Raw genomic sequence first — 16,171 nt, 5'->3', positions numbered from 1 at the left:
TGCCTCCTGTTGTTTGAAGTCCCAGGGACAGAAAAGACTTCTCTCTGCCAGCACCTGGAGTCTCTGGAGAGACTCCTACTCTGCCCTGTGGTGCCCATCCAGTTCCTGGGACCCTGAAAGGAGAAGCTGGCAGCCTAAGAGGAGGAAATCCATGCACAGAGTGCCGTGCGGGAAAAAGATCGATGCAACTCCGATCTGCGTCTGCAAAATCAACGCACCGCCGGCTTCGCGGCTGAAAATCAATTCTCGTCTGTAACGCGGCCGAAGAATCAATGCACGGAGCTAGAGAACTGATGCGCAGCATCGCTGACAGAGGCTGGGAGATCGCAACCCGTTCTGCGTAGTTTTCAGATCATCGTGCGGCTGGATTTTCGATGCAAGTACCGCTGGGTGTGTAAAAACAACGCAGAGAGTGCTGACCGGATCGATGCATCTCTCTCCTGCAGAGAAGAAACGACACGCCCCGACCTGATGAAAGGAGAAACGACGCAAGGTCTCGCTTGTGAGTGAAATCGATGCATCGCAAGCCCTTTTTGACGCACACTTGCCCGTGCGGGGTTATTTTTGACGCACCCAAGGTACATTTTCACGCTAACAGTGTTAGTGTGTGTTTTAAACTACATAAAAACTCTTTTTGCTTTTTAATAGATAACTTGATTTGTTTATTGTGGATTTTTGTCATTTTGGTCTTGTTTTGTTTAGATAAATATTTTCTATTTTTCTAAACTGGTGTTGTGTCATTTTGTAGTGTTTTCATTAAGTTACTGTGTGTGTTGGTACAAATACTTTACACCTAGCACTCTGAAGATAAGCCTACTGCTCGTGCCAAGCTACCAAGGGGGCAAGCAGGGGTTAGCTGAGGGTGATTCTATTTTACCCTGACTAGAATGAGGGTCCTTGCTTGAACAGGGAGTAACCTGACTGTCAACCAAATACCCCATTTCTAATAAGCACTATGCTAATAATACCTGGGGATGAGGGTCAGGAACTGGCCCTTCAGGTATCTCTGGGACAAATAATACTAGAGTCAAGTGAAATGCCCATCTGCACAATGTGGAAATACAAGTCAACAAAGCACATACAACTGCGCAAAAAACTCAAGCTGACACACATCAGATAAATACATAATCCATATAAGGGTGACAAATCCAACACCATACATGCTCACTAGGACAACACAAGATGAAATACTGACCATAACAAACAGTACACAATGCTATGACACCATAATTTCTTCACACCCACATATCCATACACTCAGCATATACCCTTCTCTTGGGGGGTACCAGCACTGCCTACAAATTCAGATACTGCAATGAACAGCAAATGGAGCAGCAAGCAGGCTGAATCACACAACTGGAGTGACACAACACAAGACACTCAGGAACAACATTAAGGTAGAAAAGGAATAGCACAGTGTTGTGCCTTAACTTGACTTCCAACTGCCATGTAACCTCCACAGGAAGGGGGATCAAGGTGGCAGGCAGGCACCTCAGGGATTATCGGGTGTGGTGGGGGTTTAGTTGAATTTGAGGGGGAGTTTGGGCTTGGCTTAGGCTTGGGAGGGGTAGTCTTCTTCTTGGGAGGGATGGTCTTCTTCTTGGGGGGAAGAGGTATGGGTGCTTGCAGGGGTGCAGGGAGGCCCTTGGAGGTAGAAGGTAGGGGCTGGAGGCTGGGTAGTGGCCTCTTGGGTTTGGGACAGGAGTGAAGGGGCCAGGGTAAAGGTTAGGATCTAACAAAAAAGGTTTCTTAGGGACACAGGAGAGTGATGGGAAGGGGTTTGGGATTTGGAGGTCGAGGGGTAATTGTCTCCTGTATTGGTGTGTATGTCTTGGTTTTGTGCTTATGGGAGGTTTTCTTGTGTATGGTGTGTGTCTGATGGGTGGGTGAGTGAATGTGCTTGCATGTCTTGGGGGACTAGGTGGTGGAATTGATGGGGAAGGAGTGGTGGATGTATAAATGTCTGCTTGGGTGGTGACTGTGGGTATGCTGGATGTGGTGGATGTCTGTGTGTCTGTACTTGTGGTGTCTGCGGGTGTGGTGCTTGTGGTGGATGTCTGGGGGTCTGCTGGGGTGGTGTCTGTGGGTATGATTTGTGTGGTGGGTGTGTCAGTGACTGTTGGTGTGGTGCCTGTGGGTATGCTGGATGTTGAGTGTGTAATGCTGGGGAAGAAGGGGGTGTCTACGGAAGTTGTGGCTGTTGTTGTATCGCTGGGTGACTGTTTGCTTGCATGCCAATGTGTTTTGTGGTTCCTGTGTTTGTGTGTGCTTCTCTTGTGTGTTGATGTGGAAGCGTGCGGCTCTGTCTGTGTTTATGTGTTCTCCCATTGTGTGTTGATGTGGATGAGTGTGGATCTGTCTCTGTGCTTTAAGTATGTAGGGGAAGGGGCATTTGATTTAAGAAGAGGGAGGTGGAGTGGAACAGAAGGTGTGGGATGTCTGGCTGCTGTCAGTGTGGAGGCCAGAGCCTGAAAAGATCTCTGTAGGTCAGCCATTGCACCATGAATGCCTTCCAGGAATGCATTGGTTTGATGTAGCTGAGTTGCCAATCCCTGGATGGCATTCACAATAGCTGACTGACCCACAGAGATACTTCTCAGTAGGTCAATAGCCTCCTCAATGAGGGCAGCAAGGGTGTTAGGGGCTGGGGCAGAGGTGCCTGCGGAAAAAGAGACGCTCACCATCTTGGGTGAGGGGGCATGGCCAGCTTGGTGGGGAGCAACAGGGAAGGCAGCGATAGAACAGGCGTGGCAGATAAGGAGAGTCCTCGGGGATGCCCCGATGGATCTGCCACCACTAGGGCGTGTCCACTAAAGGAAGATTTTAATGATGATGAAGATGTTGTGGTCTCCCTCGTGGCACTCCCCTCACTCTGTGGGCCACTGGGTCCTTCTGTGTCACTGGTGTCTTGACCGGTGGCCAGATGCTTCCCCACTCGGCTGTGCCCCGTCTCCTTCGCTTGCCTTTGCTGATGATGCAAATACAAAGAGAAATAGGGTCATCACATGTCCATGATCACACTCGAACAACAGCTCGGATTAGCATACAGTACCATGATGTCAAGTAGGCCCCAGCAACAAACTACACGTAAGTGACCCATACATGTGCCATATCAAATGCATGCATGCCATATGAACTGTCAATTGTTGCCCACAGGAAAATCTGGATCTCACACAACTGCAACTGCATGGCTGAAGTTGAGCAATCTCAATGACCATTCAACCATTAGGAGACGCAATCACACTCAAAGCGTTGGCCCATGGAGCAGCCCACAGTCACCTGTTGGCATACAATAGTAGGCCAATAAAAAATGCATTTCCACTGATCCCACACAAGGTCATGTACACATCTCGTTGTCACACACATGATGACCCAACAATGAGAACTGGTGATATAAAATCATGCCATGTTGATGACAACCTTACAATATCCTGGAGAAGGTGACATGGAAATACCCATGTCACTATGAAAACATATCAACAATGTAATCTTCACCAATTGAAATCTGCCGCAATGGAGTCATGGAGGTAGTATTATTGATGTTCAGATGGGCCACACATTTGGCATGGAAATGGACACTGTAGATATCATGTGTAATATGCCAGGGAGAGATGTCCCCAAATTTAACAACACAATGACTCAGCAAGCTGTAGGAAAATCACCAATAATGTCTGGAACCGCTTACTATGACATACTCTGAGTGTATCAGCAGATGCCATTACTCCCTTGAATGTTGAAGAGGCCCTGAGATTTGCAAGTACTTGTTGAAGGCCCTCAACATGTTGCCTAATTGGAAGACAAATCACTGTCCCCATTTTGATCATACAAACCCAGATGTATGTATGTGAATGAATGTCTGTACCCAAATACAAATGATTTCTACATAAGTACAAGTTAGTCCACGATGCATAACAACAGTCAGGTCACAACCCTTTCCCATAGCACATGTGCAGTGCACTTTTTCACATGATGCTACATCAAGGGCATAGATATTCATATTGTGGCTCTAAACTCCAGGCCTACCTGTCATGTTCCTCATTGCTACTGAGGCTGTACATGCCAAATACCATGCTATGACACATGAGGGTATGTGTCAGCCAATAAGCAATGGTGACTCACTCCTGTATGTGGCACAACATGAAATGTACCCCCACTGTAAACATCCTCTTTCACACACAGGTTGGCATGCACATGTATGTGAGGGAATACAGACATCATCCCATGAAACTGCAGCTCACAAATATTTTTATAGAGAAAGGAACACATGCTGACATGTAGGAATAAGGAATGTTGGCAACAGTGATGGCACATAAACCATGTCTATAGACATTCCCCACTTACTAAGGAAAAAGTAGTGATCTAGAGCTGCATCCAAAAACCAGTATAATCACTGTCACATGTATGTTGGACATCCTCACATTACAGACTGCAATCAGGCACCAGCAGCCATCATACACTGAAGATAAATAGCTTCTGGATGGCAGATGCCTATATACACGTGGCAGAGGACTGTGACCCATTACCCAGTTAAATTTGGTTTTGGAGAATTTAGGAGTAGTGGTCTGTTGCACAGAAATTACACCCACTACAACAACAAACAAGATTTGTTTGATCAATGTACATAGCCATGTGTGGTTTCTGCAGGGCAAGTGGTTTGTGGATTCCACCCAGTGTCCTAAGTCCCTGGGTCGATAGGCAAGGCACATCCATATGCATCACATGATATGTCTACACAAACAATCACTCATCTACTATGAGACACATGGCTCATCCCTACTTGTCAGGGGGAGTTGTCAGAACCTCACTCAAGCACTTGGCAATGGGACAGGCAGGTATATGCTGTGTACTCACCACTTTGATGCTGCTGTGCTGCCTTCAAATGCCCATCAAGCTCTGGATAGGCCACTGCCAGGATGCGGGCCATTAGTGGGGTCCTGGTCCGAAGGGAACCCCATCCATGTTGGGAGAACATCCCAGCTGGACCTCTGCAATCTTATGGACCCAGAGTCTCAGGTCTTCCCATCTTTTTCTGCAGTGGGTGCTCTGCCGGCTGTGGACTCCCAGGATCCATACCTTCTTGGAGATGGCTCTCCATATCTCCTTCTTTTGACGTGTGTTGACCTTCATAGCTGAAAAAGAAACATCAAGCGATCATGTTTACACGTCTCATCACAAATAGTTATGTCAAATAAGTCAGTAACATCAACCTTGAACTTTCCTATTTGTCAATACTCCCCAGGTGTGGCACATACAAGCCAATAAGTATAGGGACATAACTACAGATATACATTTTCCAATCTGCAGACCAACCTACCACTCTGCTCAAGCCCTACAATGACAAAGCAAGCCTACTGATATCATCTGGGACAAAATCTAGCAACCTGTATGAGAGGTGAGCCACTAAGAAACACTTCACAACTAGGTAGCTTCTGAAGGGTAAACTCCTTATGCATGAATGGACCAGCACATTCACACTCTGTGAGAATGACTATTGGCATACAGTCCCTACAGGCAACTGCCCTGAGTACAAAATCAAACATCACACATGGTTAACAATGAAGGGACTGGCATGGTGGGTTCAGAAAGTGTCTATCCTGTCCATGTAAGGACAACAGTACAATGCAACAACAAATGCAGACTCATGCCACTTCAGGGTGTGGGGTTATGTGCTTTGTACCTGTACCACAGAATATTCCTTTGAATATATGTGTCCATCCTACAGAGATGTCATCCAAATAAAAAATACATGTGTTGTACAGTGTCTGCTATGTGACCAAGCTACTGAGTCACATATCATGACCTCCCAGGAATCAACACACTGTCTGCACTGTGGGGATATCAGCTATGCAATGAGCCTGCACAGGACAAATATGACCTGTGTGAAGGTGACAGCAGGGCAGTGGGGGTAAGGGACCTGTCATGAGTCAGAGACACATAGTAGTAATGCTGCTAATTGCACATGTGTAATAGATCAGAAACTGACTACTGTACCCATTTGTAATCTAATCAAATGAATGAGGCATTCTGGGCAGGGTATTACACCAGAGCCTCATATTGCCAACATGGAAGGATCTGCTGGGGTACAGGGAGTGGGCACAGTGCCACAGTTGCATAGCCACAGTGACTCCACCCCAGCCTAGACTAGGATCCATACTGGGAGATACATGTGACAGGCCCTGGTCTCTGCTGGCTGAGCAGACAGAACCTACATGATTCTCCATTCCCATCACTTCCATGCTCAACAATACATCAAGTAGTCAACAGATAACTGCTATGTGGTGTGTGGCAACCTGATGGACAGCGAGAGTGATGATTTGCCTTCCAAACAACAGTCTAGCAAGGGCAGATGTCTGAAGAAATCTCTGTGGCAACATACACATTGCTCACATTACTCACAAGTGACACAGACAACATGCATTCTAAGTTCATGCTGTCATGCACATACATGTTCTCTCACATATACAACAGTCATGAGGAAAGAGATGTCAGTTGATATCTGTAATGCCACCTCACCTAGTTATGTGCATACAAAACAAGTAGGATCTAGGAATACAAAACTGAACTGAACCGGATAATGGGAACAGCCTTGTGAGATGTAGAAGTCTGCCAAACATACAACTTGGACATTGATTGAATGGAAGTTTTTTCTGTTGTGGTATACTTGTGGACGCATCCCACATGTTGTGAGGGCTATTGATGGCACACATGTCGGCTTGGTACCACCGCGTGCCAATGAACAAGTATACCCCAACAGAAAGAACTTCCATTCCATCAATGTCCAAGTTGTATGTTTGGCAGACCTATACATTTCACAGGTCTGTGCCCATTATCCAGGTTCAGTCCATGACTTGTTCATCATGGAGAACAGCACTACCCCCAGCTGATGTCACAGTGCCCAGAGATGGCCTGGTTGGTTGGTAAGACACATCTGTCCTGTTTGTGTGTGTGCAATGTCTGGTGCCACAATTCTGAAAAAAGGAACTCATGTTTACACATATGTCCCATTCCATAACAGGAGACTCTGCATATCCAAACCATCCTTGGTTATTGATGCCAATCAAGAATCCAACTACACCAGGGGAAGTCCACTTCAATAAGGCCCATGGAAGAACAAGGTGGCTAGTGGAGTAAGGTTTAGGGTTTCTGAAGGACAGATTTAGGTATCTGGACCACAGTGACGGAGCCCTCCTCTACTCACCCAGGAAAGACTGTCAGATCACTGTGGCATGCTGAATGCTCCACAACATTGCCCTGCGGAGGAATAGCCCATACATCCCAGAGCAAAGGTTAACTGCAGTGCCACTGGGTAAGGCTCCTGAAATGCCAAGTGAGGATGACAGTGGTCAAGAGGAAAGAACTGACTTGTGGGAAGATCTCATCAATAGCCACTTCTCATGAGTGTAACTATGTGATGTGACGTAATGACTGTGAATGTATAAAGAACTGTAATGTCAGAGTGCGTTGAGTAGAGTGTTTTGGCAAAAACTGGGGAGTTAACCCTCTGCAAAAAGGCGCTTGAAGGGTTAGCCTTTGACATGTCCCCACCTTGATGTAGCTACATTGTTTGTGTCAGTCTCATTGCAATATGTTTTCAAACCTATACTCCTGGTTTTCCCTTTGTACAGGTACCTTCACTATGACATCCTGATGTGGGCATTTCAGAGTTGTGATACTGGTGGGTATATGATACTGTTCTGACATATGAAGTGGACATTGATTGTTCCAGGTAATGTAAGTCTGAGATTTGGGGTGTTTGGGATGCGTGCCAAGGCAGCTTGAACAGTGTTTGGGTGGAAGGTCCGAAGTTCTCATAGGACTGTGCTGTGTTGGGCCAATTGCATCATTTGTGTGATCGTGTGAGCATGAACTGTTTTGTCATCAAGTGCAAGGTATGCATTCACCATTCACATAGGCTAAATATTTTCCTCGTATAACCTGTATGTAGCTGTAAATGTGTTTCATCATTGCAAGCCACAATGCCTGTGCCACAACACTGACATATGTTTGTGTCATATCACCAGATGCAAGGTCATTGGATCATGATGGACCTGTGATCAGGTACTGTTGTACTGCCCTCTGTCTGTACCTTGGTTTATGTGATGTTGGATTACTTTGGTGTGGCATGTGATAAGGCTCAAGCTGGTGACACCATCTACTTTTCTGTTTGCCTGTTCTACAGGTCAATGTCTGACAAGGCCCTTCCTTCTGTGGTTTGGGGGCTGTGCCTTGGTATATCTCGCTTGACACAATATGAGTCAGCCATCTTTAGCTCAGACTGTCGAGACATATGGACAGACTATGGCGGTCATTATAACATTGACGGTAAAAGCCGCTTACCGCCGTGCAGAAGACCGCCAACACACCGCCGCGGAATTCCGCCACAGCTATTATGAGCCACAGCACGGAATCCGCCAATATTCAGACACCCACACAAGTCCGCCACACCAAAGGTCAGTGATAAACTGGCGAAAACAAAACCGACACCGTTACGCCAATAGAAATAAGCCCACACCATCACGACCCACCAATCCACACGGCGGTCTTTCAACCGCGGTATTCCATTGGCGGTACACACCGCCGCGCTCAAAATAGACACACATATACAAAACACTACTACATTGGACAATTCGAAATACACACACCTGATACACACACACACACCACTCCCACACACCCAATACAATATAAAACACACACCCACATCACCCACAAACCCCTACGACAACAATTGAGAAAGAAGCACAGAGAGAGACACCACCATCACCAATACTAGCATCCACAGGCACACAACACCATCACCCACATAACTTCAACGCACCTCACACAACACCCCACCACATATCAGCACACTTATCACCACACACACCACCCCACACATCACCCACACCACCCCATGGCACTGCAAAGACACCCCAGGTTCTCGGAGGAGGAGCTCACGGTCAGGGTGGAGGAAATCATCCTGGTAGAGCCACAGCTATTCGTATCACAGGTGCAGCACACCTCCATTGCAAGGAAGATGGAGCTATGGCACAGAATAGTGGACAGGGTCAACGCAGTGGGACAGCACCCAAGAAATCGGGATGACATCAGGAAGAGGTGGAACAAATTACGGGGGAAGGTGCATTCCGTGGTCTCAAGACACCACCTTGCGGTTCAGCGAACTGGGGGCGGACCCCCACCTCCTCCCCCACAACTAACAACATGGGAGGAGCAGGTCTTGGCGATTCTGCATCCTGAGGGCCTCGCAGGAGTAGCTGGAGGAATGGACTCTGGTAAGTCAAATCTTAACTATTACATCCCCCACCCTACCTGCATGCCATCACATACCCCCACCCTCACCCTCACCCCCATCACTCCAACTCCTCACAAATGTCCCAACATCACAAACCACACATCCCAACACCAAGCCCTGCATGCAACAACAAAGCATGGACACCCATCACTAAAGCATGCCACTGCACATACCCATATACCCCCCTAAACCATCATCACACAAGGTCCCACACAGGAATGCAAGCACTGGGGTACAGGGTCACCCACCCATTGCTCACCATGGCACACACAGATGTAATAAACATCCTTTTATACCCCTGTAGGACCCCTACCCAATGTCACCGGACAGGAGGGTCCACACATGTCCACACCACCAACAGAAGAGGCCCACAGTGATGACAGCACCTCTGTCCAACTGGATCTAGATGACCAGCCCGGCCAATCGGGGACCTCGGGACAGTCGGTTCCCATCACACAGTCACAGGCCACTACAGAGCTTCCCCCCTCTGGAAACACCAGCACAGCACCCACCCAGCAGGCATATACCTCTGTCCCCAGGACACGTCAATCAGCAGTGTGTCCACCACTACAGGGAACCCAGGATAACCCACCACCCCAACAACAACAGGGACCTGGGGGCAGTGGCAGTGGGCACACAGTCCAGGGGACGGAGGCCCAGGAACACAGGGGAACTGGGAGGGCTGCTGTGCGACAGGGGGAGGACAGGCCAAGGGAACCCACTCTCCACAAGGCCCTCTCCAACATCATGGGAGCCTACCACCACTCCCAGGAGACGATGGCAACTGTACTGGCCAAGTTTCAGGAGACCCAGCGCCTGCAGGAGGAACAGTATTTGGGCTTCAGGGAGGAACTCAGAGCCATCAATTCCACCCTGGGCACCATCGTAGGGGTGCTGAAGGAAGTACTCAACACCAGGAGGGACACTGTGGCACTACAAGGGGCCCCTGACACTAGCCTGGATGATGAACTGCCCACCACCTCCGCCGGCGCTAGTGGACAGGAGGTACCACCACAGGACCACCACACCAGCACCCCACCCCCTGTAGAGGGAGAACCACCCCGCAAACAGTCCCTAAGGTCCAGGACAAAGACAGAGAACGATGCCAAGACCCCAGCCAAGAAATGAGACCACCCTGAATGTCATCCTTCTGTCCCACTTTGTCACCCTGTCCATCCTTAAACTTCCCCAGCTCCACTTCCTATGCCCATTTGGGCAATGCACCTGTGAGACTAATAGACTGGACTCTGCCATGGACATTCCTCCACCATCACCCCTCACCATTTTGCTACCCCCTCCAATATTGAGCACTAAAATAAACACCCTTAAAGCACAAAACAATCTGGAGTCAGTCTGTGATTTCGGAATAGTGTATTAGCAAGTACAGTGTCAAAAAGCTCTTTCATTTGTAATGTCAACATACCTATGTCACACAGGTCTAGTCCATGAGGAATGAAAGCAGATGTCACACAGTGGGACCCACATCTGTGAAATCGTAAGGGAAAGTGACAACTCAGTGACCATACACTGTGTGAAAACGACAGACAGTAGAGAGGTAGTAGTGTTAAAGTACATGTAGTAGGCAGGTTTGTATTCTTACCTGTGTTTCACTGGAAATATTGCTGGATCACTGAGTCCCTGTTGTCCATGTCTTCTTCTTCTGCTTCCTCGTCTTCACTGTCCACAGGCTCCACAGCTGCAACAACACCGCCATCTGGACAATCCTCCTGCAGAAAAGGCACCTGTCGTCGCAAAGCTAAGTTGTGAAGCATACAGCAGGCCACGATGATCTGGCACACCTTCTTTGGTGAGTAGAATAGGGATCCACCTGTCATATGGAGGCACCTGAACCTGGCCTTCAGGAGGCCGAAGGTCCGCTCGATTATCCGCCGTGTTCACCCAGGGGCCTCATTGTAGCGTTGCTCTGCCCTTGTCCTGGGATTCCTCACTGGGGTCAGTAGCCATGACAGGTTGGGGTAACCAGAGTCACCTGCAAATGGCGAGGGACAACAGTTAGACACACACTAACCTGTAGGGATAACCCCAGACCCAGACAACCATTCCCACTGTCTTGCTTCCAGGTGCTCACCTAGTAGCCACACACAGTGCCTCTGCAGTTGACCCATCACATAAGGGATGCTGCTACTCCGCAGGATGTAGGCGTCATGCACTGAGCCAGGGAACTTGGCATTAACATGGGGGATGTACTGGTCTGCCAAATATACCATCTGTACATTCATGGAATGGTAACTCTTCCGGTTTCTGTACACCTGTTCACTCCTGAGGGGGGGGACCAAAGCCACATGGGTCCCATCAAAGGCACCTATGATGTTGGGGATATGGCCCAGGGCATAGAACTCACCTTTCACTGTAGGCAAATCCTCCACCTGAAGGAAAACGATGTAGCTCCGCATGTGTTTCAGCAGGGTAGACAACACTCTGGACAACATGTTGGAAAACATAGGCTGGGACATCCCTGATGCAATGGCCACAGTTGTTTGAAATGACCCACTTGCAAGGAAATGGAGCACTGACAGCACCTGCACTTGAGGGGGAATTCCTGTGGGATGGCGGACAGCTGACATCAGGTCTGGCTCCAGCTGGGTACACAGTTCCTGGATTGTGGCACGGTCAAGCCTGTAGGTGATGATCACATGTCTCTCCTCCATTGTCGACAGGTCCACCAGCGATCAGTACATTGGAGGATGCCGCCATCTCCTCACATGTCCCAGCGGACGGTGCCTATGAAGGACAACAGCGAGCACAGAGTCAACCAACTCAGAGGTACGTACCCACAGCTTACACAGAACACGAATCATAATCCAAAAAGTGGCCTGTATGTGTGTTGAGTCTAGGCCTAGGTATATGTGACGCAGTTAAAAATGAAGCCATGTGGGCGCCTGAAATGGCGGCTGCCTGACCTCTAAAGTGGGACAATGGGATGTGAGGTAACTGCGCTGGCGTTGTACACCGTCGCAGTAGGCGGTCGAAGACCGTGGCGCAATGCTGCATTGGTTAACATTGGACCTTATGGTTCCCAGGAGCCAATGACGATGTACGCCGGAGGTGACGGCACGCACCACCGCGGACGTGACCACCATTTTCTATCTGTTCAATCACTCGATACCTGATCTTCAACAGTAGAGGACCTACACTGCAAGTACTGCTGTGACCTCGGTCTGGAAGAGACAATGGCTCGAGTGTCTGGGGAAAGGGCCCTGCCTTCACATCGGAGGAGTTGGAGAAACTCGTGGACGGGGTCCTCCCCCAGTACACGCTACTCTACGATCCTCCAGACAAACAGGTAAGTACACTGGGAGCATGCTGTATGGGCTATGCCTGTGTGGAGTGGGGTGGATGTAAGAAGGGGGGTGGGAGATTGCGGCGTGCATGAAACGACGGTGAGTGCATGTGCCATATGGCAAGGGTAGGGATGGGGGCCAATGACTGCGATGGTGCAGTTGGTAATAAGTTTCTCTTCCCCCTGTACAATTCATGTAGGTCAGCGCCCACCAGAAAAAAGATATTTGGCGTGCCATCGCCAAGGACGTACGGACCCTGGGGGTCTACCACAGACGGAACACCCACTGCCGGAAAAGATGGGAGGACATTCGCCGCTGGAGCAAGAAGACGGCGGAGGCTCAGCTGGGGATGGCCTCCCAACGTGGGAGGGGTTGTCAACACCAGGACAGTGCGCGCTCTACGGGCATCTAGAATGCAAAAACCCAACACTCTCAAGATAATATAATTTATGCATTGTGATGATATGTTATTGTTTAACCTTTTGCATTGCAGAATTCCATCAAAAGATTCATTTTTAAGGTGCTTATAAATATTGTACATTTGCAATGTATTGCTGCAGACATTCAGAGTGTATTAGGGTGTGGTCCATTTCCAGGGCCTTCTAGAGATGTTCCCTGCAACATGCCTGGGCGTGGTTCTAGGCTGGGCCAAGACTCTATAAAAGAGAGTCAGACCAACTTCCAGTGCTCACTATTCAGAGGTCCCGGTGCAGAGCAGCAGCTTCTTCCTGAGCTCCTGTCCCGGCGGCCTATTTGGATTTTCCAGTCTTCTGCACTCATTGGTGATCACTGTTTCCAGGCGGTAAGACGGTGTTTGGACATTTCCCAACACCGTAATTGAGAATTTTCATATTCTTGATTTTAATTCTTAAATGAATAACAGATTACTTGTGTGCTGCCATTTTTTGACATTTGTATGGTGGTTTGCAAATAGGGAGGACGCGCAATTTATTCCATAAAGATTTGACTTCGTTATTACATTGTTGTTCATTGCGCGCTGATATTTCTTGACATTTACATGATGTTTTACGAGTTGGCAAGACGTGCACCTCGTTTCATGAGCATTTAACTTTGTTGTTCATTGCGCGCTACCTTTTCTTGACATTTACATGGTGGCATTCGAATCGGCGAAACGCGCGATTCACTTCTCGTGTGTAATTCATGCTGTTCATTGTGCGCTACCATTTTCTGGCATTTACATGGTGGCATTCGAATCGGCAACACACACGATTCTTTCCTTGAGTGTTTTTTCATGTTATTCATTGTGCGCTACCATTTCTTGGCATTTGCATGGTGCCATTTGAAACGACAAGACGTGCGATTCTTTCCCTGAGTGCTTTTCATGTTGTTCATTGTGCGCTACCATTTCTTGGCATTTGTATGGTGGCATTTGAATCGGCAAGACGCGCAATTCTTTCCTCGTGTATAAATAATGTAAATTACTGTGCGCTACTATTCTAAGACATTTTCTTGGTAGCATTTCAAGTTGACACGTTGCGTGATTTATTCCTTGAATCTACGTTGTGTGATTTCATGGTGCACAATCCTTTATGGTGTTTAATACTCATATAAAAATCTGCAATGTGCGCAATTCACTTCCCAATGTTTTTTCTGAGATGAACACAACAATACCAGAGTTCTAGATGTAATGCTGTGTGTTCCTGATAGATATTCTTAAAAGGAGATTCATATGGTTGTTTAGAAATTGCTCAGAGTGTTTCCTGATTCTCATGCTAAAGAAAGTACTCGAATCTGAAAGTCCTATTTAACTTTTCCTGGTTCCTCCTCGGGCATTCGGTCATCTAAAGCCTAGTAAGTTTTAGGACTATTCTAGGGTTGTTCATGTTTTTCGGAAAAGACGAAGCTTAGAGTTGTAGCATGGTACTGATTTCATGAGATGTAATTTTGATGTTGTGTTTTAACCTTTTGCTTCCTACAGGTCTCCTTCCCAGCTGTTCCCGTCCTAATCCTCTTTTCCCCACTTGGACTCTCTTAGACTCTGTGATAAATCTAATCAGAGTATTGGAGCTGTCTTGTGGTTGAAGTGTTGGGAACGTTCACAGACCCCGAGGATCTGGTGACTCTGACAGGGGTGCCCGTCGCACCATTACCCCCCTGATGTTCAGGATCCTGGCGGTGGCGTACCCGGAGTTGGATGGGCGCTTGAGGGCATCACAGCAGCTACAAGGGGGTGAGTACTCTCTCATCCTGCTGATTTTGCACGCAGTGGAGGAGTCAGGGTGGGGGAGGTGGGCTGTGGGTTTCCCTGGGCCAGGGCTAGTTTCGTAGGCAAGATCCTTCCGTAAGGCAGGCCATGTGGCACCCCACCCCACCTCTGTAGAGTGCCAAGTACACCTAGTCATGCCCCTCTGTCATCCATGTGTGCAGATGTCGTCCATAGCCTAGTAGGCCATTTCCCAGGGATTGAACAGTGGAGCCCAAGAGCGCAGCCCCTCAGCCTTTGCCCCGTGCCCGCTCACCCAGGAGAGTGGGCATCACCTTTGCCCCAGGCACCTCAACCCCTGCCCCAGTCACCCCTGCTGCCCTCGGTGAGGAGGCCATTGACCTCCTCAGGTCCCTCACTGTTGGGCAGTCTACCATTTTGAATGCCATCCAGGGTGTAGAAAGGCAGTTGCAACAAACAAATGCATTCCTGGAGGGCATTCATTCTGGTCAGGCGGCCCTTCAGCGAGCTTTTCAGATTCTGGCCTCAGCACTGATGGCAGCCATTTCCCCCTGTCTCTAGCCTCCCACCTCCAACTTCCTCCACCCAGACCCAATCCCCTGTACCTCAGCCTATCACAAGCACACCTACAGACCAGCATGCACACACGTCAACACACAAGGGAAGCTCTGGCAAACATAAGCGTCACACATCCCACAGGCACTCACGCAAGCATCACACACATGCAGACACACCAACATCCACTGCCTCCACTGTGTCCCCCTCCTCCTCATCCCCCTCCTCCATCCCAGTCTCGTCTACACTCACACCTGCATGCACTATATCTACAGCCACTACTGCCATCACCAGCACACCCACCACCACACCCGCTCATGTACAGTCACCACCCCCACTACCATTCACACGTCCCCTGTGTCCTCTCCCAGTGTGTCTGTGACACCACCTCCCAAGATACACAAACGCAGGCACACACCCACCCAAAAGCCATCCACCTCACGACAGCCTCCAGCCCATGCACCTTCACCGAAAGTCAGCATAAGAACACCTCCTACAATCACAACCTCTTCCTCCACTCCCAGACCCCCTCCAGCTACCCGTCCCAGTGTCTCCCAAAAACTTTTAGTGTTCAACCTTGACCTCTTTCCCACACCTCCCCCACCCCATCCGTCTCCTAGGGCCCGAACTTGCACCACAGCCACAACATCTCCAGGACCAGTGGTGCCTGTAGTCACCGGAATCTGGAGTGCACCGGCCACCAGGGCAGCCAGTGTGGCACGGAGCCACAGCACGGACAGTCCCCCACCTGTCAAGCATCAATAGTTGGCCAGTGCCCGGCAGGAGAGGGGGAAGACTCCAGCCACCAAAGCCGCTCCCAGGGGTCCCGGTGGGAGT

Source organism: Pleurodeles waltl, chromosome 4_2, assembly GCF_031143425.1.
Source record: "Pleurodeles waltl isolate 20211129_DDA chromosome 4_2, aPleWal1.hap1.20221129, whole genome shotgun sequence".
Lineage (NCBI taxonomy): Eukaryota > Metazoa > Chordata > Amphibia > Caudata > Salamandridae > Pleurodeles > Pleurodeles waltl.
This window is presented reverse-complemented; position numbering follows the sequence as displayed.